General features: G+C 34.3%; 1 non-coding gene across 1 annotated transcript; it reads right to left on the bottom strand.

The window, feature by feature from the left end:
- Window positions 1-22,453: 22,453 nt before the first annotated feature.
- Window positions 22,454-22,533, bottom strand: TRNAL-UAG (transfer RNA leucine (anticodon UAG)). Its single transcript has one exon. It is a non-coding gene; the product is annotated as a tRNA-Leu (tRNA).
- Between the last annotated feature and the right edge of the window lie 2,726 nt (window positions 22,534-25,259).

Raw genomic sequence — 25,259 nt, 5'->3', positions numbered from 1 at the left:
TCTCATTATATAACGTCGTCCATAATAGAGACTTTCATTTCACTAGGATGACCATAGGTAACATGACCTTAATCCTGAGTGAGTTGTGAACTCCTGCCTAGGCGGTCCATTGATATATATGGTTGAGAGTGGCCAGATCGCCGACTCAACAAGCCTACCATTTTGAGGATTCGTTTGTTGGGGAGCTAGGAACTCAATTGCTCCCTTAAGGGCTGATTTCGGGTCTTGAACAATGTGGCGCCACACTCTTTCCTAGCCCTAAAGAGGTTTAGACATAGTAGGACTATGATCTATTATTCATTAGAGGAATTAGTGGTACTTAAGGTGTTAGATGTAACTATAGGGGCAAAACGATAATTTAGTCTAGCTGTACTTATGAGCAATTTGTGAAGGGTCATCGTACTGTTGATTGGTTTTATCCAATGGACATAGAAATATATCTGTAGTGCGAAGAGTTCAGTTGTCGGTCTTTAATGGAGTGCTCGACAGTTAACGGATGGTGGATAATGTAATTAAAGAGTTTAACTAATTATTCATGTACCGTTGGAGCTTCAAGCTACAAGTCCATAAGATCCCATTGGTAGCTCAAAAAGATTTAGTTGAGAATCAGTTTTTAGGTTAATTTGAATTGTTCAACTTAATAAGAGGTAATTTAATTACATATGATATAATTAAATAATTCAATTATATATGATATAATTGACATAATGTATTTGATAGATTATAGTTTATTTGGAGGAATAAATATTTGAATGTGATTCAAATATATTTTCTATGAATGTGATTCATAGTTGTTAAATTTAATATAAATATGATTTATATTAAATGCCATAAAATAGAGAAAAATAACTATAGTTTATATTGTATATGATGTAATATTAAAATTATAAGTTATAAATATAATATGATAAGTTGGTTATCATATTTATTTATATTATTTATTATTTTGGATAATTATTTTTTTTCTCTCTAACCCCCTTAGTGGGTGGTTAAGTAGTTTTTATGGCAAAATAGAATAAATGAAAAAAATAGTTTTTTTTTTTGGACCATACGAAATAACACACTACACGAATTAGCAAAGACTATATGATAGACTCTCTTCACTACACGATTGGAGAATCTTGCAATACGATAGTGCTTATTCTTCAATCGTCTTCCTCCTCCAAACTCTCAAACTCCCTCCTAACCAAAATAATCAGAGCCCACTACTCCTGGGTCTCACCTTGAGAATACCGAGATCTCCAAGTGGTAGTGTCTTCACACTTTTGGTTCGATTTTTGTTCTGTTCGAGGAGTTCGTGATTGTTCGAGGTGTTACCCAAAGAAGTGTTATTCAAAGGTATAATCTCTGAACTCTATTTCTCGTTTAAAAGTATGCTGTAATTTTTCTTAAAATGCATAGTTTGTTTGTTTTACTATAAATTTGTGTTTTTAATCTAAGTGGAATTTGGACGATCCGCTTCCACTCGTGGATCTCTTGTAAACAAGTTCCTTAAATTGGTATCAGAGCCAGGTTGTAGTTTTGATTCTAAATGACATTTCTGTATTGAAATCGTTTACAATTTTGTAGTTCTGATTCCAAAATGTATGTAGATGGTTGTTGATGGATGTTTACGGGATAGTTGTCTCTATTTTGGCTTTCTATTTAAGTTACAAAAGTTAATTTGTAAGGCCTATGTGTTTTTGGGCATTAATTCTTGCAATCGAGTTTGTATTCATTTTGGTTTTGAGTCATTCGTGAAGCTTCAGAAGTGAAGGTTGTAGTGTGTTTCGATGGAGAAGACGAAACGGTGGTCACATCATATAGTTATAGCTAAACGATCGTTTAGATTTTTCTATTCGTTCGTGTAGATTTTCTGCACGATCGTGTAGCATCTGCTAAATGATCGGATAGCTAATGTTACACGATCATGTAGAGTTGTCTGCACAATCGTGTTGTGTTGGCTGCATGATCGCGTAGGCACTCAAGAACTAGACGATCGCGTGGTATATGATACTCGACGCAAGGGTTGCGTGCTAAACGATCGTGTAGACTATCATGCTCATCGCACAGTCAATAGCTACACGATCACAAAGTATACGATACTCAGTGCACGCTACTCGATTATGTAGACTATCATGCTCATCATATAGTCTTTAGCTACACGATTGCATGGTATGCGCTATTCAAAGCATGCTACACGATCGCATAGTCAAAAGCTACGTGATCACTATTACATGATCATCTATACTTGACGCATGTTGCTCGACAATCAGGACATTTGCTACACGATCAAGCTATAAGGCTTCAAGGCAAGCGGTTCAAGACCCGGTTCACTTGTTCCGAATCGGTCTACTCAACTTTTGTAATAGTTTAACCTTTTCCTTTCCGATTTTTTAGATTAACTATCCCGGTTAATCAACTTTAATTAAACATGCATGTAATGTATATTTATTTTATATGCCATAATGTATGTCATATAGTTTTAAAACCCACCATAGGTTATACATTTATTTTTTATGTATCATTTTATATTACAAAGTGTTATAATATATTAGTATGCATGATTTAAATTACATAAAACATGTTAATGCATCATATAATATAAGAGTTATAGTATATGGATGCATGCATTATAGCATATCCATGCATAATTTATATTATAATTGTTATAATATAAGGTTGAATGTTTGTATGGAATATATGCTATACTTTAATTCATTACTTGTTTATATAAAAGTTATATATTAGTAATGAATGAACATTGCATGAAGCATGACACTACCTTAGGTTAATTTATAATTGTTATAAATAACTTATGTATGTCTCGCTTGTAATGTTAGTTGTTTTTAATTATTTCATTTCTTATAAGTGTTATAATTAATGCAATTAGAATTGAAATCAATAATAAAGAGTTTCATGCAAACTTTAGGCTTTAATCAATTTTTAAAAGTATTTTAAAATTTGATTAATATAGACCTAAGATCACATTTCTAATAAGAATAAAAATCTAAGTTTAATCTTTTAAATTGGTTTAATAGGATTAAATTGATTTCTAATAAAAGATTAAATATGTAACAAATGTATCTATAAGGGACCTTTTGTCTAAGGCGTTTTCTAGCTAGGTTGGGGTACTTAAGTCGATGAAAACGTCACACCCCTACTTGGGAACCAACCTGGAGAGGTGAATTAGATAGATTTGTTACATATATGCAAATTTGATGAAAGTCTGTTAAAGAGTTTAATAAGACTTGAATCAAAGTTGTTTAATTATCAAAAGAAAATGTTGTTTTTGAGCAAATTAAACAAATCACTTAGATAAAATCAGTAGCCAAATTTTCTAATTTAATGAACCCTGGGTAGAAAATTAAGTGGGAGGTAAATGTGGTATATGATACTTTACTTTAACCTCTACATGTTTCTCCCTAAAAGTTCACATCGTGAGATCTATCCTCGGCTTTGAGGCACCACGGGTGTCCCCCTATGGGTCGCATTTGGGTAGGTCAATACTAAGATGAATGGAGAAAGTGTTCATAGTACGTGAGAGCAAGACGTGTGATAACATATCCTTTGGTCTCTCTCATTAGGTTGGATAAAGTTTTATGCATCGCCTCGTGGCATCATGGGTGTCTCCCTAAAGGATGGCAGTTTTGCATAACTCTTTATTTGATCTCCAGAAATGGATAAGTCTCTTGTCTTCATCTAATTTTCCCTAAGGTTGGCTCATTAGGGCGAGACTCTAGGACCTAAAATTAGGGGTTATACTTACACAGAATTGTTAAGGATGTTAACAAATTTTAGACCGAACATTGGTGACTATTAGATTCAATTACAAGGAGTTGTTTCTGTCTAATGGTTGAGAATGTCTTATTTTAGTGTAAGGGCACTTGATCACCCTACGGTGACTTTTGTCTTGTCTCACTGAAGCATCATTACAAAATAGATGTAACTTAGAGTACACTAGACTATTTTGCTAAAACTTGATTGGTTTTCTAAAAGTGGTTTATTACAAGTAGACTTAATTAAGTTTGTTCATTTTCCAGCAATTTAATTATGGCTACCGTGATCTTAAGTTTGCTTGCCGCTGATAAATTAACTGGAGAAAACTACGCTAGTTGGAAAAATACAATAAACACGATTTTAATCATTGATGATCTCCATTTCGTCCTCACGGAGGAGTATCCTCCTATTCCAGCTCCTACTGCTCCTCAAAATGTATGGGAAGCATACGAGCGATGGACATGGGCGAAAGAGAAGGCTTGAGCGTACATCTTGGCCAGCCTTAACAAATTTTTGGCCAAGTAGCATGAGCCCATGGTCACTACACGTGAGATCATGGAATCCCTGAGGAGAATGTTTGGACAACCATCCGCACAGCTCAGGCACGACACTCTAAAGTACATTTTCAACTCACGGATGCAAGAAAGGTCATCTGTTCGGGAACACATTCTCAATATGATAATCCACTTCAACGTGGCTGAGATGAACGAGTCGAGCATCGATGAGGCTAGCCAGGTTAGCATTATTCTGGAATCCTTGCTAGATAGTTTCCTTCACTTTCATAGTAATATTGTTCTAAACAGAATTGACTACAACCTTACAACTCTACTCAACCAGTTGCAAACTTTTCAATCTTTGTTGAAAAGCAAGGAGAAGAAGGGTGAAGCAAATGTTACTTCATCATCTAAAAAGTTCCATAAAGTTTTGACCTCTGGAACTAATTCTACACCTTCTTTTTCCGACACTAGAAAGTGGAAGAAAAATAATGATGGTAAGTTGAAGACTCCTGTTAACCCATAATCTACAGCTCCAAGGGGTAGACAACCAATGAGGGTTGACAAGGGAAAATGTTTCCATTACAACCAGGATAGACACTGGAAAAAAAACTGCCCCAGATATTTGGCAGAGAAGAAAAGGCCAAACAAAGTAAATGTGATTTACTTATTTTGGAAACTTGTTTAGTGGAGAATGATTCTGCCTGGATTATTGACTTTGGGGCCACTAACCATGTTTATTATTCATTTTAGGGAATTAGTTCTTGGTGGTAGCTTGGTGCTGGTGAGATGATGATACGAGTTGGAACTGGGCACATCGTCTCAGATGTGGCAGTGGGAGGTCTCCAATTAACTTTACAGAACAAATTTCTCATTTTGAATGATGTATTTGTTGTTCCTGATTTAAAAAGGAACTTACTGTCTATAAAGTATTTGTTAGAATGTAAATATCAACTTCAATTTTCTTATAATAAAGTGTTCTGCACGACTGGAAAGTAATTTATATATGCTAAGGTCGTTAGCAACAAATGCCCTCCATAAGATAAAGATGTTTAAAAATGTTGTAACTCAAAATAAGCGACTTAGAGTTTCTACTAAAAAAATGTCCAACTTTGGCACCTAAGATTAGGACATATTAATCTCAATAGGATTGAGAGGTTGGTGAAGAATGGACTTTTAAGCGAGTTAGAAGAAAATTCTGTACCTGTGTGTAAGTCATGCCTTGAAGGCAAAATGACTAAAAGGCCTTTAACTGGAAATGGTCAAAGGGCCAAAGAACCTCTAGAGCTAGTGTACTCAGACCTTTGTGGTTCGATGAATGTAAGAGCTAGGGGAGGTTATGAACATTTCATCACTTTCATTGATGATTATTCTAGATATGGGTACATTTATTTAATGCAACAAAAGTCTGAGTCTTTTGAAAAGTTCAAAGAATTCAAGGCTAAAGTTGAACACGCATTAAATAGAACGATTAAACCACTTCGATCTGATCGAGGTGGAGAGTTTTTAGGTTCATCTTTCTAGAAGTATTTGATAGAACATGGAATAGTTTTCTAACTCTCAACATCTGGTACACCTCAGCAAAATGGTGTATCAGAGAGAAGAAATCGAACACTGTTGGACATGGTTCGATCTATGATGAGTTACCCTTTCTTACCTGACTCATTTTAGGGTTTTGTAGTGGAAACTACAGCTTATATCCTAACTGTGTTCCCCAAAAGAGTGTTGCTAAGACACCTTTGGAGTTATGGAATGGTCATAAAGCTAGTTTACGTCATTTCAGAATCTGGGGTTGCCCAGCACATATGCTTGAGGCTAATCCTAAGAAACTGGAACCACGTTCAAGGTTATGCCTATTTGTAGGCTACCCCAAAGGAACGAGAGGTGGTTATTTCTATGATCCTAAAGAAAATAAAGTATTTGTATCGACAAATGCTACTTTTCTTGAGGAGGATCACATAAGGGAGCACAGGCCCAAAAGTAAAATCGTGTTGAATAAGCTTTCCAAAGAAACTATTGAATCTTCAACAAGAGTTGTTGAAAAGCCTATTACCTCAACAAGAGTTGTTGAAGTAGGTTCATCTAGTAGGTCAAATCCACCTCAAGTGTTGAGGGAACCTCGACGTAGTGGGAGAGTTATGAACCTACCTATTCGCTATATGGGTTTAACGAAATCCTAGCTATGGTAGCTGATGATGAGGTTAAAGATCCATTTTCTTATAAGAAGGCAATGAAGGATGTTAACAAATGGATCAAAGCTATGGATCTCAAAATGGAGTCTATGTACTTCAATTCAGTTTGGGATCTTGTAGATCAACTCGATGGAGTTAAACCTATAGGTTATAAATGGATCTACAAGAGAAAATGAGGTGTTGATGGGAAGGTGCAAACCTTCAAAGCTAGATTGGTGGCAGAGGGTTATACCCAGGTAGAGGGAATCGACTATGAGGAGACTGTCTCGCCTTTTGCCATGCTAAAGTCTATTCGGATCCTCCTATCCATTTCCTCATATTATGACTATGAGATATGACAAATGGATGTCAAGACTGCTTTTCTGAATGACAATCTTGAAGAGACCATTTATATGGTACAACCCGAGGGATTCATAGTCCAAGGTCAAGAGCAAAAGGTTTGCTTAGTCGGTTCATTTATGGACTGAAACAGGCATCTCGATCTTGAAATATAAGGTTTTATACTGCGATCAAATCTTATGGCTTTGATCAGAATATTGATGAGCCTTATGTCTAAAAGAAGATCATCAACAGTTTAGTAGTTTTTCTAGTATTATACATAGATGATATCCTACTCATTGGGAATGATGTAGGCTTATTGACTACAGTTAAGAACTGACTAGTGACCTAATTCCAAATGAAAGATTTCGGAGAGACTCAATTTGTTCTGGGTATTTAAATCTTTTGAGATTGAAAGAACAAAATGCTAGCACTGTCTTAGGTATCGTATATTGACAAGATGTTGATCAAGTATTTGATGCAGAACTCCAAGAGGGGCCTATTGCCTTTTAGGCATGGAGTTACGTTGTCTAAGGATAAGTGTCCTAAAACACCTCAAGAGGTTGAGGATATAAGATGGGTCCCCTATGCATCTGTAGTGGGCAGTTTGATATATGCGATGTTATGTACTAGACCTGACATCTGCTATGCAGTGGGGATAGTTAATAGATATCAATTTAATCCAGGATATAATCACTAGACAATCGTTAAGAACGTCCTCAAGTATCTATGGAGAACGAAGGACTACATGCTTGTGTATGGTTCTAAGGATTTGATCCTTATAAAATACACAGACTCTTATTTTCAAACTGATAGGGATTCTCAGAAATCCACTTCAGGATCAGTTTTCACTCTTAACGGAGGGGCTGTAGTATGGTGAAGCACTAAGTAGAGGTGCATCGTGGACTCCACCATGGAGGCTGAGTATGTAGCGGCTTGTGAAGCTGCTAAGGAAGCCGTTTGGCTCAGGAAATTCTTGACTGATCTGGAAGTTATTCCAGATATGTCAAAGACCATCACATTTTATTGTGATAATAGTGATGCTTTGACTAATTCCGATGAGCCTATGAGTCATAAGCGCGACAAGCACATAGAGCGAAAGTATCATCTCAGCAGAGAGATTGTGCATCAAAGGGACGTGATTGTCACAAAGATAGCTTTAGAGCACAATGTTGCTTATCCGTTTATGAAGACCCTCACAGCTACAGTGTTTAAGGGTCACCTGCAGAATATCGGTCTATAGGACAGACCAGGCTGGACTAGGCAAGTGGAAGATCTTTTATTGGGCGTGTTTTGCCCTAGTTTATTATTTTGTGTACTTGTATTTTATTATCATGTACACCCCACTAGCTTTAGGAAAAGTGGGAGATTGTTAAGATTGGTGCCCGAAATCTAGTAAGGTCCTATACTTTGTAAACCTTGTATGTGTAAGAATGTATCAGCAACAGCAGAAGCAACAAGGATCATTTAAGCACTCTATTTCATTAATTTTGGCAAAATATAAAGCATGCTCTTGTAGAAAACAAGTGAGTTTCATGACATACTTCTTGTAGAACTTCCTCAAAGCTTGTTCTTTAGCTACAATCTTCTCCAAATCTTGTTGCAGACCACCTTAAGATCTTCTCTACTATTCTCTTGGTGCTCTAGATTGAGTTGTGGGACTCAAAATAAGCTTGAATCAAAGGATGAAGGAGAATTGCTCACAGCAGCAATCTGGTTCAAAAACTCTTTCTTCAGCACGAATTTTCTCTAAAATTCTCTCTTGATTGCATGTCCAAAATTCACTCCAAACTCTTCGATATATTGTAGATCAACATGCAAGAGAGAGAGTTGCATGAGTTGCAACTCATGGTTGGTGGAACACAAGGCAATGTTGATGGATTTTGTGTGAGCAAGTAAACAAATGGATGATGGAAAACATAGTTTTTCCATTTTGTGTTTTGTTTTTCAATTTTTCAATTTTATCACATAATCGAAACTTGATTTTTCAAAAATCCATTTTGATTTTAAAAACTGAAAAATAAAAAAAAATCATAAATTAATTTTTAAATAAAACTTAATTAATTTAATATAAAATATTAAATTAATTTTTACACACATCCATCTTTATGTATTTAAATCATATTTTAATATAAATTCTCCTATTCCGTTTAATTCTCAAATTAAACACGTAATTATATCTCATATAATTACTAATTCGCTTAATTCTAATTTGAACGTTTCAAATTAACTTATCATGCTATTCTAGAGCTAGTCCGTTATGAGCTAGTAAGGGAACCTCGCGGACCTACAGATCATGGGCCCCAACGATCCGAGATTAATTGGCTAAACTCATTAAACCACATTAATCCCCATTCGTTAACTAATGGGTCACTCCACTAAAGCCCATAGTTGCACTCCCCTCACTATAGATATATTATGTCCACATGATTTAACCATAATTAGCAAGTCGACCCTTTACATGTTGTTCGTAATAACAGTTGGGTCAAATATCTATTTTACCCCCGGGATTACGTCTTATTCCTCAAGTTCCTACTGATCCTCTAATGAATAACTGGTTTGTGATCCAATCACTAAACCAAACTCTCTCAGCCCAGTGAGAGGGTGCGACCCCTTATTCAAAACCTGGATTCAGTACTTGAGAGACAACCTTTCTCCTATCCCTAAATCAAGTATGCGTGAACTCCGTCTTGCATCTTATGTCCTCAACTATCTATTAGGTCTTACCCCTAAAATGGGAGTCTTATTGAGTCGGCGCTATTGAACCAACCCTAACTTATGCAAATCTAAGAGTAATCCCGAATAAACAGGAGTTCATAGTTAGCTCAGAATTAAGATCGAGTTACCTAGGTCATCTAGGTGAAATAGTCAATCTTATACAGTAAACAGCGTTATAAATGATAGCGGGTAGAAATACAATCTATTATAGCCTTTTATTTAGAATTATGAGGGCTAACAAGTAGAATATGTATTGATAATACTAAGAATTTATGTGAAAAATGAGCTTGCATCGATCAGTACTAAAAATCTTTTCTAACCCTATATCATGCGTTATACGGTGTCAAAATGTCTATTTTTGTAGCTATCGCAGGAATCAATCGCATGCGCTGAAGCCAGACCATCGCAAAGTTGATCACATGCGTTGATCCCAAACCATCGCAAAGTTGATCACATACGTTCATCGCATGGATGTTGCGGCTACAGAGTAATAACTATGATAGAAGGTTGATCGCAAGGTAGGTGGAATGCATTGGTACTTCGGGAAAAACAAGCATGAACGCATACCTTGGGAGTATAAAAAAGGTGATGTTGACATTTCACCTACCACGCCAAAAGTGGCAGTGATTCAGAGCAAGACCATCAATGTTGTTAGGGATTGAGCTTTATAAATAGAGCCTTAGAGCCTAAATTCAAGGCATCCGAGCTTCTGCCTTAAGGCAGATCCTTGTGATCACAGATGAGAGAGTGAGCATGACATTCTTTGAGAGTTCTTCATTTCTTCAACCCATTCTGAGTGACGACCGAAGCTTTGTCAGAGTTAAAGCTCGAGAGAGACTACTCCGCCGCCCATCCATGGCACCACCGGCAACCTTGACATATATCTAATGGAAGCAAGAGATTGCCTACATCTAGCCCTCCACCTCTCTTCTTATCTCTGTATTGTATTACATTTTGGCTTAAGACATTAATACATTTTGTAATCAATGCATCTCTTTATTTCCTTCGATACCATCTTCATTATCTTCTTCTTTGTCATCATTTACCTTCATCGTTTAGTTATCAAAGGCAATCACATACTCAATCGTGTAGCCTAGAGATAGGACGCATGTAGTAACCCACCGAGAGGTGTACATTGTGCGAGTATAGCGAGCCAATCCTCTTTACTTAGTGCGAAGCTATAGCAATGTTTGTCTATGAGCTGATTAGCCGCAACTAACTGCTCGAGAGGGTAAATAGTGGAACTCACTAAGAAAAGTAAGCAATATTCCTAGAGATAGGAATATTCTTATGCTCAATGCAACCATGCATTATAGAGATATAAGCATGTGGTTGACCATCGAGAGGTGTGCAACGCATTAGTGTGGTACCCTTGCGATCAAGCTTAATGATGTGGTGAATTTATCCCCTCCACCATTCTATTTCTTTTTCCATGCATCTTATTTCGCGTTAACAGTTGCCACATCTCTACCAATTCTCATAGTCATACATCCATTGCTCAATCTGTTTAGTTAGGAGTAGGAGTAGCACATAGTCTTTTAACTTCCTTTTTCTTTTATTCATCACCTCAAATGCATTGCTTCGCAACATTTAGTTACAAGTCCCTGAGTTCGACCTCGGATCATCCCGAGAAACTTGCGTTCTCGTTATACTTAACGAGAAAGCAAGAAAACTTGTGGCAGGAACGCATGGTCATTGCATATTGCATATTTCTTAGTCCAATGCATGACCATTGATGCATGGAGATCAATGCATATCATAAGATGCACGCATATTTACTCTCTCTTTTCCACGCATCAAGTGATTTATTTCTTGGTCCGATCTTATACAAATTCATTGCATAGGACACCCCCACTCCTCATGTCATAACATGTTCAAATTAGGATCACATTGTATGTAGCACTTTACAACTCTTTGTAACAACTACAGAGTAGGCCGCATCCAATAGTGTTACCAGAATAAGGTACCCAACCTCATTCATGTACTATAGGTCATTTTGATTATTTACTTGAACCTAATCCACTCTTATGTCTCCGCATAAAGTTCAAGTACTTATGCAATAGTCATGGGTCTTAGTTTATTGGATTTAAACTTTCATACAATTTATGAAATCAATAATAAGTATATTGATTATAGAAAATGTTTATCATTTTACAAACTGCGAGTTTTAGGACATAAAACCCAACAATACTCTCACTTGGACTAAACTTCAGTGGATCAATATATACAAATATATACAATGTTGAGTTTACATGGAGAGAATAAAATATACAAATACAATAAATTAGAGCATTACAATATCCATAAATTTTCCCAATTGCCCTAGTGATATAAAAATTGTAGTCTTAGTTCTACTAGGTGACCCTTGAACACTTTAGTCGAGAGCGTCTTTCTAAATGGATCAGCTAAGTTGTCTTGGGAAGCAGTCTGGGTGATGATTACATCTTCTCTGTGTACAATCTCCTTGATGAGATGGTACTTCCGTTCAATATGCTTTCCTCTTTTATGGCTTCATGGTTCCTTTTAATTTGCGACTGCTCCATTGTTGTCATAATAGAGAGTGATAGACAGGTGCATATTTGAAACTACTTCCAGATCTGTCAGGAATTTTCTGAGACATACTGCTTCTTTTGCTGCTTCACTTGCAGCTACATACTCAGCTTCCATCGTGGAGTCAGCAATATAACTCTGCTTGATGCTTATCCACACTATTTCTCCTTTGTTTAGAGTGAATACTGACCCCAAAGTTTATTTCCTCGAATCAATATCGATCTGAAAGTTAGAATAAGTGTATTCAGTAAGGATCTGATCCTTAGCACCATACACGAGCACATAATCTCTCATTCTTTAAAGATACTTTAGAATGTTTTTAACAACAGTCCAATGATCATGTCCAGGATTGGACTAAAATCTATTGACAATTCCAACAACATAGCATATATCAGGACGAGTACACAACATCGCATTCATTAAACTCCCTACTGTTGATGCATATGGAATTCGATTCATCTTCTCAAGCTCTTGAGGTGTCTTAGGACTCTGTTCCTTAGACAGGTGAATTCCATGCCTGAAAGGTAAAAATCCTTTATTGGAATTTTGTATTTTATACCTAGATAACATCTTGTTTATATAAGATGCTTGAGATAATGCTATATTCTGTTCTTGCGATTTTGAACTATTTGGATTCCAAGAACATACTGTGCTTCTCCCAAATCTTTCATTTGGAATTGTGAAGCCAACCATTTCTTAACGTCATTTAGATATTCTACCTCATTCCCAATGAGTAGAATATCATCAATATACAACACCAGAAAAGCGACAGTTTTGTTAACGATTTTCTTGTATACACAGGGTTTATCAACATTTTGTTCATAGCCATAAGATTTGATCGCAGTGTCAAATCTCATATTCCAAGATCTAGAAGCTTGTTTCAATACATAAATGGATCGACTAAGTTTGCAAACCTTTTGCTCTTGATCTTGCTGTATAAACCCTTTTAGTTAAGACATATAGATACTCTCTTCAAGATAGCCATTCAGAAAAGCTGTCTTGACATCCATTTACCATATTTCATAATTATAAAATGTGTCTATGGACAGAGTATTCTAATAGACTTTATCATGGAAACTGGAGAGAAGGTTTCTTTATAATCTACCCCATCTCTTTGGGTAAACTCTTTTGTCACAAGTCTAGCTTTGTAGGTTTGTACCTTACCAACTTGGTCTCATTTTCTCTTGTAGATCCATTTGCAACCGATAGGTTTTACCCTTTCAGGTTGATCTATAAGATCCCAGACAGAATTGAAATACATAGATTCCATTTCAAGGACCATGGCTTTAATCCATTGGTCTTTATCCGCATCATTCATTGCTTGGTTAAAAGACAATGGATCCTCTAAACCATCATCTGGTATGATGACTTGAGTTTCAGTTAAACCCATGTACCGGTCAAGCTGTTGCACAACCTTCCCACTACGACGAGGCATTCTCAACTTTTGAGAAAGATGTGAAATCTCATTTTCATCAACAACTCTTGTTGATGGACCTGCTATATCAACAACTTTTGTTGAAGGACCTGCTCTATCAACAACTCTTTTTGATACATTTTTCGTTTCTCTGGACATTTCTTCTTTTACTAGCTTACTGCGAGATTGATGATTCTTTACATAGTCTTCCTCTAAGAAGGTTGCATTGGTCTATATAAATACCTTATCTTCCTGAGGATCATAAAAGAAACCACCTCTTGTTTCTTTTTGGTAGCCTAAAAATAGGCATACTTTTGAACGGTGTTCCAACTTCTTAGGATTTTGCACCAACACATGTGCTGGACAACCCTAAATCCTGAAGTGATATAAATTTCCTTTACGTCCTCTCTAGAGCTCGTAAGGTGTTTCAGAAAAACTTTTTGAGGGAACCATGTTCAAAATATACATCGCAGTCTCAACTGCGTGTCCCAAAAAAGAATTTGGTAACTAAGCGTAACTCATCATGGAACAAACCATGTTCAACAAGGTTCTGTTTCTCCTTTCTGCCACACCGTTTTGCTGAGGTGTTCCAGGGGTTGTGAGTTGAGACTGAATTCCATGTTCTATCAAATAGTTATGGAACTCGAAGTCCATATACTCACCACCTCGATCTAATCAAAGCGTTTTAATCTTTTTACCTAATTGGTTTTCAACCTCAGCCTTATACTCTTTGAACTTTTCAAAAGTTTCAGACTTTTGGCGCATTAGGTAAACATACTCATACTTGGAATAATCATCTATAAAACTGATAAAATATTCATACCCTCCTCTCATTCTAACATTTAGAGGCCCACAAAGGTCTGAGTGAATCAGCTCTAGGGGTTTTTTGGCTCTAAGACCTTTTCCAGAAAAAGATCTTTTTGTCATTTTACCCTTAAGACAGGACTCACATGATGATAATGAACTGTGTTCCAACTTATTTAGATGACCATTCTTAACCAATCTCTCAATCCTATTGAGATTTATGTGACTCAGTCTCAAGTGCCAAAGATAGACATTTGGAGAAATCTTCCTTTTCTTATGAGTCCCAGCAGTTTTAAACATTTCTATGTTCAATACGGCTTTGACCTCAGTTGGTTTTAACATATACAAGTTATTTTCTAATTTTTCAGAGAAAACTTGTTTACTTCCTATATTGATGAACACTTCATCATTTTCGAAATAAACTTTATAATTTTGTTCTAGCAAACAAGAGATAGATATTAGATTCCTTTTCATAGAAGGAATATAATATACATTTTTCAAATAAATGTACTTATCTCCAATAAATAACTTCATATCTCCCACTGCTTTAGCTGAAACAATCTCCCCAGTCCCTACCTTAAAGATTGTTTCAACTTCTGTCAGCTGTCTCCAAGAACTTGTTTCGTGTGAAATAGTACAAATATGATTAGTGGCACCTAAATCAATTATCCCGATTTTATCGTTTTCCACTAAACATGCTTCGATAACAATAAATCATATCTATCTTGTTGTTCAAATTCTGCACTCTCATCTACATAATTCAAAATTTCAAATGAATTGGGAGATAGATGATAATCCTCTGTTAAAACTCTTTTGGTGTAATCAATCGCTAGTAATTTGTTTGTTGATTTTATTTTACTGTTATTTAGAGTTTGACAAATTGTAACTAAATCCAAAATCAAGTTTTAACAAAAAGTAATAATGTACCCATAATCATTATTTATTTGCAACGATACTTTAGTGAGTCAGAATATGTGCTACCGAGGGGCAGTCAGATACTCCTTCACTAAAGCAAACAATTTTGACCAAACAATATCTCTGGAATAACTCTTATTTCTATTGTCTCTAGAATAACTTTTATTCCTATAGTCATTTAGTTATCATTTTTGATTAAGATCTTTACTAACAATTTAGTAATTCTTGTAAGTGTGACCCACCATTTTCAGATCTTATAAGACCTTATGAATTTGCCTCTGAAATGGAATTTAACATACTTTCATTGCATGTAACATACTTCCTATGGTGGGATTTTAAATCTAAATGGCATACTGTATGCACATACAAGATTTATTCTTATAACATACATCAAATACATAAATAATTAAACATAGACTGATATGGTTTTAGTTTTGGCATAAACAAGCAAACTATTTGAACAAACAGCTTCAAAACTGTATTTGAACCGCTTGGACCGCTCCAAACTGAACCTAAGCATCTTGAACCGAACTAAATGAGTCTAAACCAGACCAGCCAAAAACACTTTGAGGTTGAACCGGATTGGACCTTGAGAAAATCGGTTGAACCGGCTGCTCTCGGTCCAACCTCAAAGTCTTGCTAAGGCCGATCGTGTAGTGCTGAAGGCAATTGTTTAACACCATCACCTTGTGTTGAGAAGAGGTACACGATCGCTTAGTGTCAACCGAAGCTAAATGATCACTTAGCTCTATCGTATAGAACTACACGATCGCTTAACACCATCGCCTAGCTATCACTTAGATCTATCGTATAGAACTACACGATCGCTTAACACCATTGCCTAGCGCTTCATGTCATCGTTTAGTATCCGCCGCAACTAAACTATCGTTTAGCTCTATCATATAGAACTTCACTGCATCGTTCATCATCGTAGCTAAACGATCGTTTAATTCCATCGAATAGAAAACTTCAACGTATCACTTAGCAATGCATCTACACGATTGCTCAGCACCGCATCTAAATGATCTTTAGCACTATCGCATAGCACTTCATCGCATCACTTAGCATGCGCCGCAGCTACACGATCGTGTAGTGCCATCGTTTAGCAAATCCAACGTATCATTTAGTTCCCACGCAAAGCTAAACAATCGCGTAGTGCTATCGTATAGCAAATTGAACACATCGTTTAGCTCCCAAAGGTACATGATCGCATAGCGTTCAACATCACAACAACCAGAGCCCATTGCTATACGATTGTTTAGCTTCTTCACATTGTGTATCACTTGGAACTAGACGATCACTTAGCAACTGAACCTCAACAACGATTTTGAGCAAAAGCTGAAAAACTAGAACAACAGCTAGGCCTCATTCACTTGTTTCTTCAATTACATCTTAATTTCAACTCTAATGACTCCAAATAAATTACAAACTCTTGCTAACACATAAAATTTCATCAAACAAGAGCCAATTAAAAATTTAAATGAGGAACTAAAGAGAATTAAAATGCCAAAACTCAGAAAATCATATCAGTGCATCAGTTTCATATTTCTCATATAAAACACCCACCTAACCAAAATTAAACCGAATTGAATGCTTATATGATGCTATATACCAATTGTAGGAATGTATCAACAATAGCGGAAGCAACAAGGATCATTTAAGCTCTAATTCATTAATTTTGGCAAAATATAAAGCATGCTCTTGTAGAAAACAAGTGAGTTTCATGACATACCTCTTGTAGAACTTCTTCAAAGCCTATTCTCTAGCTGCAATCTTCTCCAAATCTTCTTGCAGACTACCTCAAGATCTTCCCCACTATTCTCTTCGTGCTCTAGATTGAGTTGTGGGACTAAAAAAATGCTTGAATCAAGGGATGAAGAAGAATTGCTCACAGCAGCAATCTGGTTGAAGAACTCTTTCTTCAGCACAAATTTTCTCTAAAATTCTTTCTTGATTGCATGTCCGAAATTCACTTCAAACTCTTTAATATATTGCAGATCAACATGCAAGGGAGAGAGTTGCATGAGTTGCAGCTCATGCTTGGAGTAACACAAGGCAATGTTGAAAGCTTTTGTGTGAGCAAGTAAAAGGATGGATAATGGAAAACATGGTTTTTCCATTTTGTGTTTTGTTTTTCAATTTTTCAATTTTATCACATGATCAAAACTTGATTTTTCCAAAATCCATTTTGATTTTAAAAACTGAAAAATAAAAATAATTTCATAAATTAATTTTTAAATAAAACTTGATTAATATAATATCAAATATTAAATTAATTTTTACACACATCCATCTTTATATATTTAAATCATATTTAAATATAAATTCTTTATTCTATTTAATTCTCAAATTAAACAAGTAATTATATCTCGTATAATTACTAACTCCCTTAATTCTAATTTGAACGTTTCAAATTGATTTATCATGCTATTTTAGAGCTAGTCTGTTACGAGCTAGTAAGGGGACCTCGCAGACCTATAGATCATGGGCTTCAACGATCCGAGATTAATTGGCTAAACTCATTAGACCAGATTAATCCCCATTCGTTAACTAATGAGTCACTCCACTAAAGCCCATAGTTGCACTCCCCTCATTATAGATATATTATGTCCACATGATTTAACCATAATCAACAAATCGACCCTTCACAGGTTGTTCGTAATAATGGTTTGGGTCAAATATCTGTTTTACTCCCGAGATTACGTCTTATTCCTCAAGTTCCTACTGATCCTCTAATGAACAACTGGTTTGTGATCCAATCACTAAACCAAACTCTCTCAGCCCAGTGAGAGGGTGGGGCCCCTTGTTCAAGACCTGGATTCAGTACTTGAGAGAACAACCTTTCTTCTATCCCTAAATCGGGTAGGCGTGAACTCCATCTTACACCCTATGTCCCCAACTATCTATTAGGTCTTACCCCTGAAATGGGAGTCTTATTGAGCCAACGTTGTTGAGCCAACTCTCACTTATGAAAATCTAAGAGTAATCTCGAATAAACAGGAGTCAATAGTTAGCTCAAGATTAAGATCGAGTTACGTAGGTCATCTACGTGAAATAGTCAGTCTTATACAGTAAACAACGTTATCAAGTAAGAGTGACTTATTTCTTGGTCCGATCTTATGCAAACCCATTGCATAGGACGCCCCCACTCCTCATGTTATAACATGTTCGAATTAGGATCACATCGTATGTAGCACTTTACAACTCTTTGTAACAACTACAGAGTAGGCTGCATCCAATGGTGTTACCAGAATAAGGTACCCAACCTCATTCATGTACCATAGATCATTTTGACTATTTACTCAAACTTGATCCACTTTTATGTCTCCAAATAAAGTTCAAGTACTCATGCAACAGTCATGGGGTCTTAGTTTATTGGATTTAGACTTTCATACAATTTATAAAATCAATAATAAGTATATTGATTATAGAAGATGTTTATCATTTTACAAACTGCAAGTTTTAGGACATAAAACCTAACAGTATGAATAAACTTGTAAGTGATTTATAATATTTGATATTTTATTCACTTTGTCTGTGAAATATGTGATATTTTAGTTGCATTAACCACAAACCAATAAACTAACATCCAAGGTTATCATTGTAACTTAAACATGTATGTGGAGACATACAAGTGGATCATGTTTAAATGATAACTTAAATGATTTGTAGTATATGGATAAAGTTGGGTACCTTATCCTAGTGACACTACGAGTATGGCTCGCTTGTAGATGTTACAAATGTTGTAAAATACTATAAAGGATCTGATCATGATCATTCATGTATTAGATATGTAAGCAGAGATATTCTATTCAAAGGAGTTTGTATAAGACTGAACCACTAAATGCTTAGTCTCATTATATAACGTCATTCATAATAGAGACTTTCATTTCACTAGGATGACCATAGGTAACATGACCTTAATCCTGAGTGAGTTGTGAACTTCTGCCTATGAGGGTGGTCCTTTGATGTGTATGGGTGAGAGTGACCAGATCGCCGACTCAACAAGCCTACCATTTTAGGGATTCGTCTGACTGGGGAGCTAGGAACTCAGCTACACAAGATGGAATTCACTCCTTCCCCAAAGTAGGAGTAAGTAGATAAATTACTCCCTTAAGTGCTGATTCCGGGTCTTGAATAATGTGATGCCACACTCCTTCTTGGCCTGAGAGGGGTTTAGTCATAGTAGGATTATGATCTATTGTTAATTAGAGGAATCAGTGGTACTTAAGGAGTTAGATGTAACTACAGGGGCAAAACGTTACTTTAGCCTAGCTGTACTTACGAGCAATTTGTGAAGGGTCATCGTATTGTTGATTGGTTATATCCAATGGATACAGAAATATATCTGTAGTACGAAGAGTGCAGCTATCGATCTTTAGTGGAGTGCCCGACAGTTAACGGATGGTGGATAATGTAATTAAATAGTTTAATTAATTATTCATGTACCGTTGGAGTTTCAAGCTATAGGTCCATCCTTGGTAGCTCAAAAGGATTCTGCGAATGCGATTCATAGTTGTTAAATTTAATATAAATATGATTTATATTAAATGTCATAAAATAGAGAAAGAAAACTATAGTTTATATTGTATATGATACAATTTTAAAACTATAGATTATAAATATAATATGATAAGGTGGTTATCATATTTATTTATATTATTTATCATTTTGGATAATTAATCCGTTTTCTCTCTAACCCCCTTAGTAGGAGGTTAGTTGGTTTTAATGACAAAATGGAATAAATGAAAAAATAGTTTTTTTTTTTGGACTATACGAAATAACACACTACACGAATTAATAGAGACTATACGATAGACTTTCTTGGAGAATCTTGCTATACGGTAGTGCTTCTTCTTCAATCATCTTCCTCCTCCAAACTCTCAAACTCCCTCCTAACCAAAATAGTCAAAGCCCACCACTCCTGGGTTCTCACCTTGAGAATACCGAGGTCTCTAAGTGGTAGTGTCTTCACACTTTTGGTTCGATTTTTGTTGTTGTTCGAGGAGATCGTGGTTGTCCGAGGAGTTTTTGATAGTTCGAGGAATTTACGTGAAGAAGTGTTCTTCAAAGGTATAATCTCTTAAATATATTTCTCGTCTAAAAGCATGCTGTAATTTTTCTTAAAATGCATAGTCTGTTTGTTTTACTGTAAATTTGTGTTTTCAATCTAAATGGAATTTAGACGATCTTCTTTCGCTCATGGATCTCTTGTAAACAAATTCATTCATGGGGGACATGTTGTTGGGAACCAAGATGAGAAGAGAGATGTGACATTGCATTGTGATGACCTTAGCCTCATATATGGGCAAGGTCGAGTTTTAGGACTTGGCTTAAAGTAGAGGCAAGTCAGCTAGAGTCACACATGAGGTAAAATACACATACGGGCGACGTGTATGGCTGAATGAAGTTCAGTTCCACATGAGTTCAATTCGGTTGAGGGTGAAAAAACCTCGCCTTAGGTTTGATGAAGCTTCAAAGAGTCGAGCAAAAAGCTAATTAGGACTTCAGTTTCCCTTAAGGCTAACCAAGATCGCGTGTGAATCGTGGTGTCACACTGTTAGAGAAGTATGATCGTGACATATTGGACGTGTGCTCTAACTAATGTGAAAAAACTACGGAAAGTGTATACAAAAAATACAAACTAAATCACTTGAAATAATTGATATGTTGATGCATTTCTGCATATTGCTTTCATGAACCTCTTCCCTTTCGATGATTGATTTCATTTTTTTCTAACTTACTACGGAGTATCAAAGTTTTGTGGTGGTATTATATAATGACCCATTATCATTATATTATTTCAAATGATTTTCAGGTTCTCTTGAAGTTCAATGGAATGCAAAAAAATTCAAAAAGTTCTTCACAAGTACGTTCTTTTAACTTCCCTATAAAATTCTATGTTCTTTATCAATTTCTTTAACTTAATATGGCTATATAACCTGTGGCAGAAATTTTTTTGCTATATGTTTCGTTCCTATTTATTGAATCATATCTTAGTCTTCTTAAGTATATTTTAAGACTTATATTATAATTGAAGGTTTGCTAGAATGCAGTACATTAGTCATAATTTTGTTGATATCTGGGAAAAATACACACAAAAAAGTTAATAACAAAATGTCACAAGGAAAACAAAGTTTTTATAGAGACAAATATTTTGTAAGAAAAAATGAGAAAAACAAAATTAGGGAAAGAGAACAATTTTAGAGAGAAAATAAGTTAGAATAATGCAAACATTTTCAAGAACAAATGTTGTCGGGGATAACATAAAGAATTTGAAATAATAAAATAAAATTATGAGCAAATTTTATAGAGGGAAGTTATAGTCAGGTAACACAGAATTTTACGATAGACGAAAAGTAAATATAGAAATATGGAATCAATTTCCATTTTAACGTTATTTTTTTATAATGAAATATGTTGGTGTCGGCCTTCTATACAGTTAAAATTAATTTTTTTATTACCATTAAAGGTTTATGATCATAAAAATTGAGTTGGATATTATTTATTTATTACATATACACAATTATATATAGAATTTTATTTTATTTTTAAATTTTAAACTAAAACTTCAACCTTCTATGTGCAACACAGATTCCTTATTTGTTATTTAAACACCGCAAAATGTTTATCTCGTAGTTTAAATATATTTTTTGAATATTTGCTTTTATAATTTTTTTTCAAAAATATCAATTGGCCTTGATTTTTTGTAAAATTAAAACATCAGCATTAAAATTTTAAACCTGCTAAAATGTTAGTATGAGCATGACTTGAAGTCAAATAAGTTAGAGATAAATATTATGCCACAATAATTAAGGTAGAAAAATTACATAGCAAAAGTCAAAATGATTGTTATTTTAAAAATTGAGAGACCAAATTCAAACAAATTTGACCTTTTAAGAACCAAAACAAATATTTTAAAAATTGATAGACAAAACCAACATAAAAATTTAGAAACTAAAATAAGATTTAAGTCTCCATCTTATTAACACATTATCTTCAAACTTATATTATTTATTTATTATTATTATTTTTTTAAAGTTTCAAGTTTATAAATTAAAGACATAAGATGTATTTTTGTCTTTGAAATCAAGACATAACATATGAGATGTTCAATACATTTTAATATCAATTCACCAAATTATCAATGGTTCACCGAATTTATTGATGGACTTTACAATTTACTCATACAATAAAGACTAAACTAAAAACCCATCTTATAAAAAGTAATTAAAAAAAGGAACCCAGATAAATTGTTAATATAAAATCAAAAAATTAAACTAAAAAATTGACAGCTGTGGGATTTGAACCCACGCCCTTTCGGACCAGAGCCTAAATCTGGCGCCTTAGACCACTCGGCCAAACTGTCATATTTGTGAGAGAGGTTAATGTTTTATTATTTGTTTTATTTTTTACTTTTCCAAGTAAATATTTAAATGGTAGTGACATAAAATTTTCGAAATGGCAATTTCTTTTGGGTATCTAGGAGATTTGATAAAATAAGCTTTAAAAATTAAGTTTGTAGTCTAGACTTATTATTTTTACAAAAATGAGAAAAAATTAAATTCAACCCACATTTCACCCTCCTACTACTAATATATACTTGATATATTATTGATACACGGTTGAAAATGACAAGTTATTTAAGCGTTTTAAATTTAAGGATATTTAAGTAAATAAAAGCTTGTGATAATTTTGTAATTAAATGGATCTTCATTTAATTAGGGATCATATATATCGTTTTAAGTTGAAAAAGGGAGGGGATGTCGCACAAATCAGAACACACATCTAGAGAAAGAAACGTGAATCTACCGTCGTGAGATAGATAGTGAGAGGGAGAGTGAGAAACTCGTAGGTGATGATCGACAGACAAACAATGATATGACAAAAGTAAGAAGCAGTCAATTGACTGGACAAATTGGAGATTGAAATGTGAGAGTAAGGGAGACAACTGAGAAAAGGTTTGTGCGTAAAGGTGTATTGTGATTTGAGGGATCGAATAATTTGTCATATTTGCAAAATTTAAAAAGTTGGCTTACTAAATCTTAATCTTAATTTTTCTTTCTTTCAAAATTATAAAATGAATAAAAATTAACCTTGGGCTAATGTATAAAAATCGAAAGACATGATTTTATATTAAAAGAAAAAAAAGAAAAAATTGCATTGGATATCAAGTTAATATTATATTTTAGCATCCATATCATCAACTTTTAAAATATTGTAGGTAAGGCAAAATCTTAAAAAGTTAAAATCACATTCTGGCAGTATCTTAGATTTTATATTTGATTTTTCACTTATTTCAAAACTATCGTCATAATTAAATCTTGATTCATGATTTCATCTTCTCACGCGTTTTTTTCTTATACGTTTGAAGCCTTCGTCTCTTTGAAAAACAAGCCCTAAAATTATGTTCAAGATTCTTTTGATTCATGATTTCTCTCAGTTGTGCTCGTTCATGATTCATGTTGAAGATTTCTTTTGATTTTGATTTCATATTGGTTTCGATTTCATCAATTGGAGACTTCTTGAAGCCAAGTTCTCTATTTTACGGTTTATGTTTGATCTTTTTTTCTTAAAGTTCGTCCTCTCCTTCTCATTCACGATTGCGCATTAATAATTTTTATTTTGAAATCAGTCTTTTATTGGTTTAGATTTGGTCATCTAAGATTTCTTGAATCCGATTTTCTCTATTTTCAATGGTTTGTGTTCGATTTTTTATTTGAAGATTCTTTGTAGGTCATTATTTTTTCTTGTTTTCATAATTGATTTTTTGTTTATATCTGTGTTTGATTTATTTGTTTGAGATGAAAGTTTATTCGATTGTTTCCTTGAAGTTCATCCTTACTTGTGTTCGATTTTTCTTGTTTTCAAGAGCAACTTTTTGTTCGATTTTGTGCTCAGTTTGTATTTGATTTATCTTTTTAATGCTAGATAGTTTGTTTGATTGTTTCCTTAAAATTCATTCTTGCTTGAAGATTATTTGTAGTTTTTGTTTCAATTTATGTTCAATTTCTCTGTTTACAGATTTTGTATTTCAGTTTTTGTTCTAATTCTTCTATTGTTCTTTGATTCTTTTGTGTTATTTTTTCATTTCAATTTTTCTATGTCATTGAGATGATTTATATCTAATTGTCATTTATTTGCTACCTGGTTTTTATTTGATACTTAGTAGTATATGATTTATATCTGATTGTCATCTGATTGTTAGATATTAAACACTTTTTGATATCTATTTTATTGTTAAGTGATGGCTATTTGATTAATATTTGTTTTCTGTCTGATTATCATAATTGGTATTATATACTTATATATCAATGTCAGTTTGATCTTATACTTAGTTTTTGTAATGAGTGATAAGAAAGCTAGTTGATGAATCACAGAGTTTCACAGTAAGTGATTGCTATTTGATTTTTATTTGATTGCTTAATCGTTGTCTTATGTTGATTGTCATCATATTGGTATATGATTGTCATCTAATTGCCATTAGATTGGTATATGATTGTCAGTAGTTTGGTATATGATTGTCATCTGATTGTCAGTAGATTGGTATATGATTGTTATCTGATTGTCATCTTATATTATTTATTTTGATTTTATATTTTTTTAGGTTAATCCTATTGGTGATTTTGAATATCAAGTAGTTGATGGGGTAAAATATTTATGGTAAAGTTGAATTGCTATAGTTGCAATTGTCGAGTTTTGGATTTGGAAGAAATATCATGCATTCATGCTCTTGTTGTTATTAGTGGACTTGATTTAAATCCATATTCCTTTGTCTTAAAGTATTATTTTACTAGCACATTTGGCATCAACGTATGGTGGAGTAGTTTATCTTGTTGGTAACCATAAGGAGTATCGTAGAGGTGAATGACATTATGTTGTCTCCAATTGTTAAGCGTCAAGCAGGAAGACCTCATAAACAAATGATACCTTCAATTGGTAAATTGAAGAACGAAGAAAGTGTAATCATTGTAAGTGTGTTGATCATAACAAAAGAAAATGTAAAAAATGCACCTGTTTGAACAATGGTATTATGTACATCAAAGATATTTTTACTATTTGTTTTCATTTGAGTATATATCAGTGTATTGTTTT

The sequence above is a fragment of the Benincasa hispida genome, chromosome 8, assembly GCF_027475165.1.
Source record: "Benincasa hispida cultivar pf3 chromosome 8, pf3_genome.v1.1, whole genome shotgun sequence".
NCBI classification, from domain to species: Eukaryota; Viridiplantae; Streptophyta; class Magnoliopsida; order Cucurbitales; family Cucurbitaceae; genus Benincasa; species Benincasa hispida.
The sequence above is the reverse complement of the archived record's forward strand: the minus strand, read 5'-3'. Positions and strand labels throughout refer to the sequence as shown.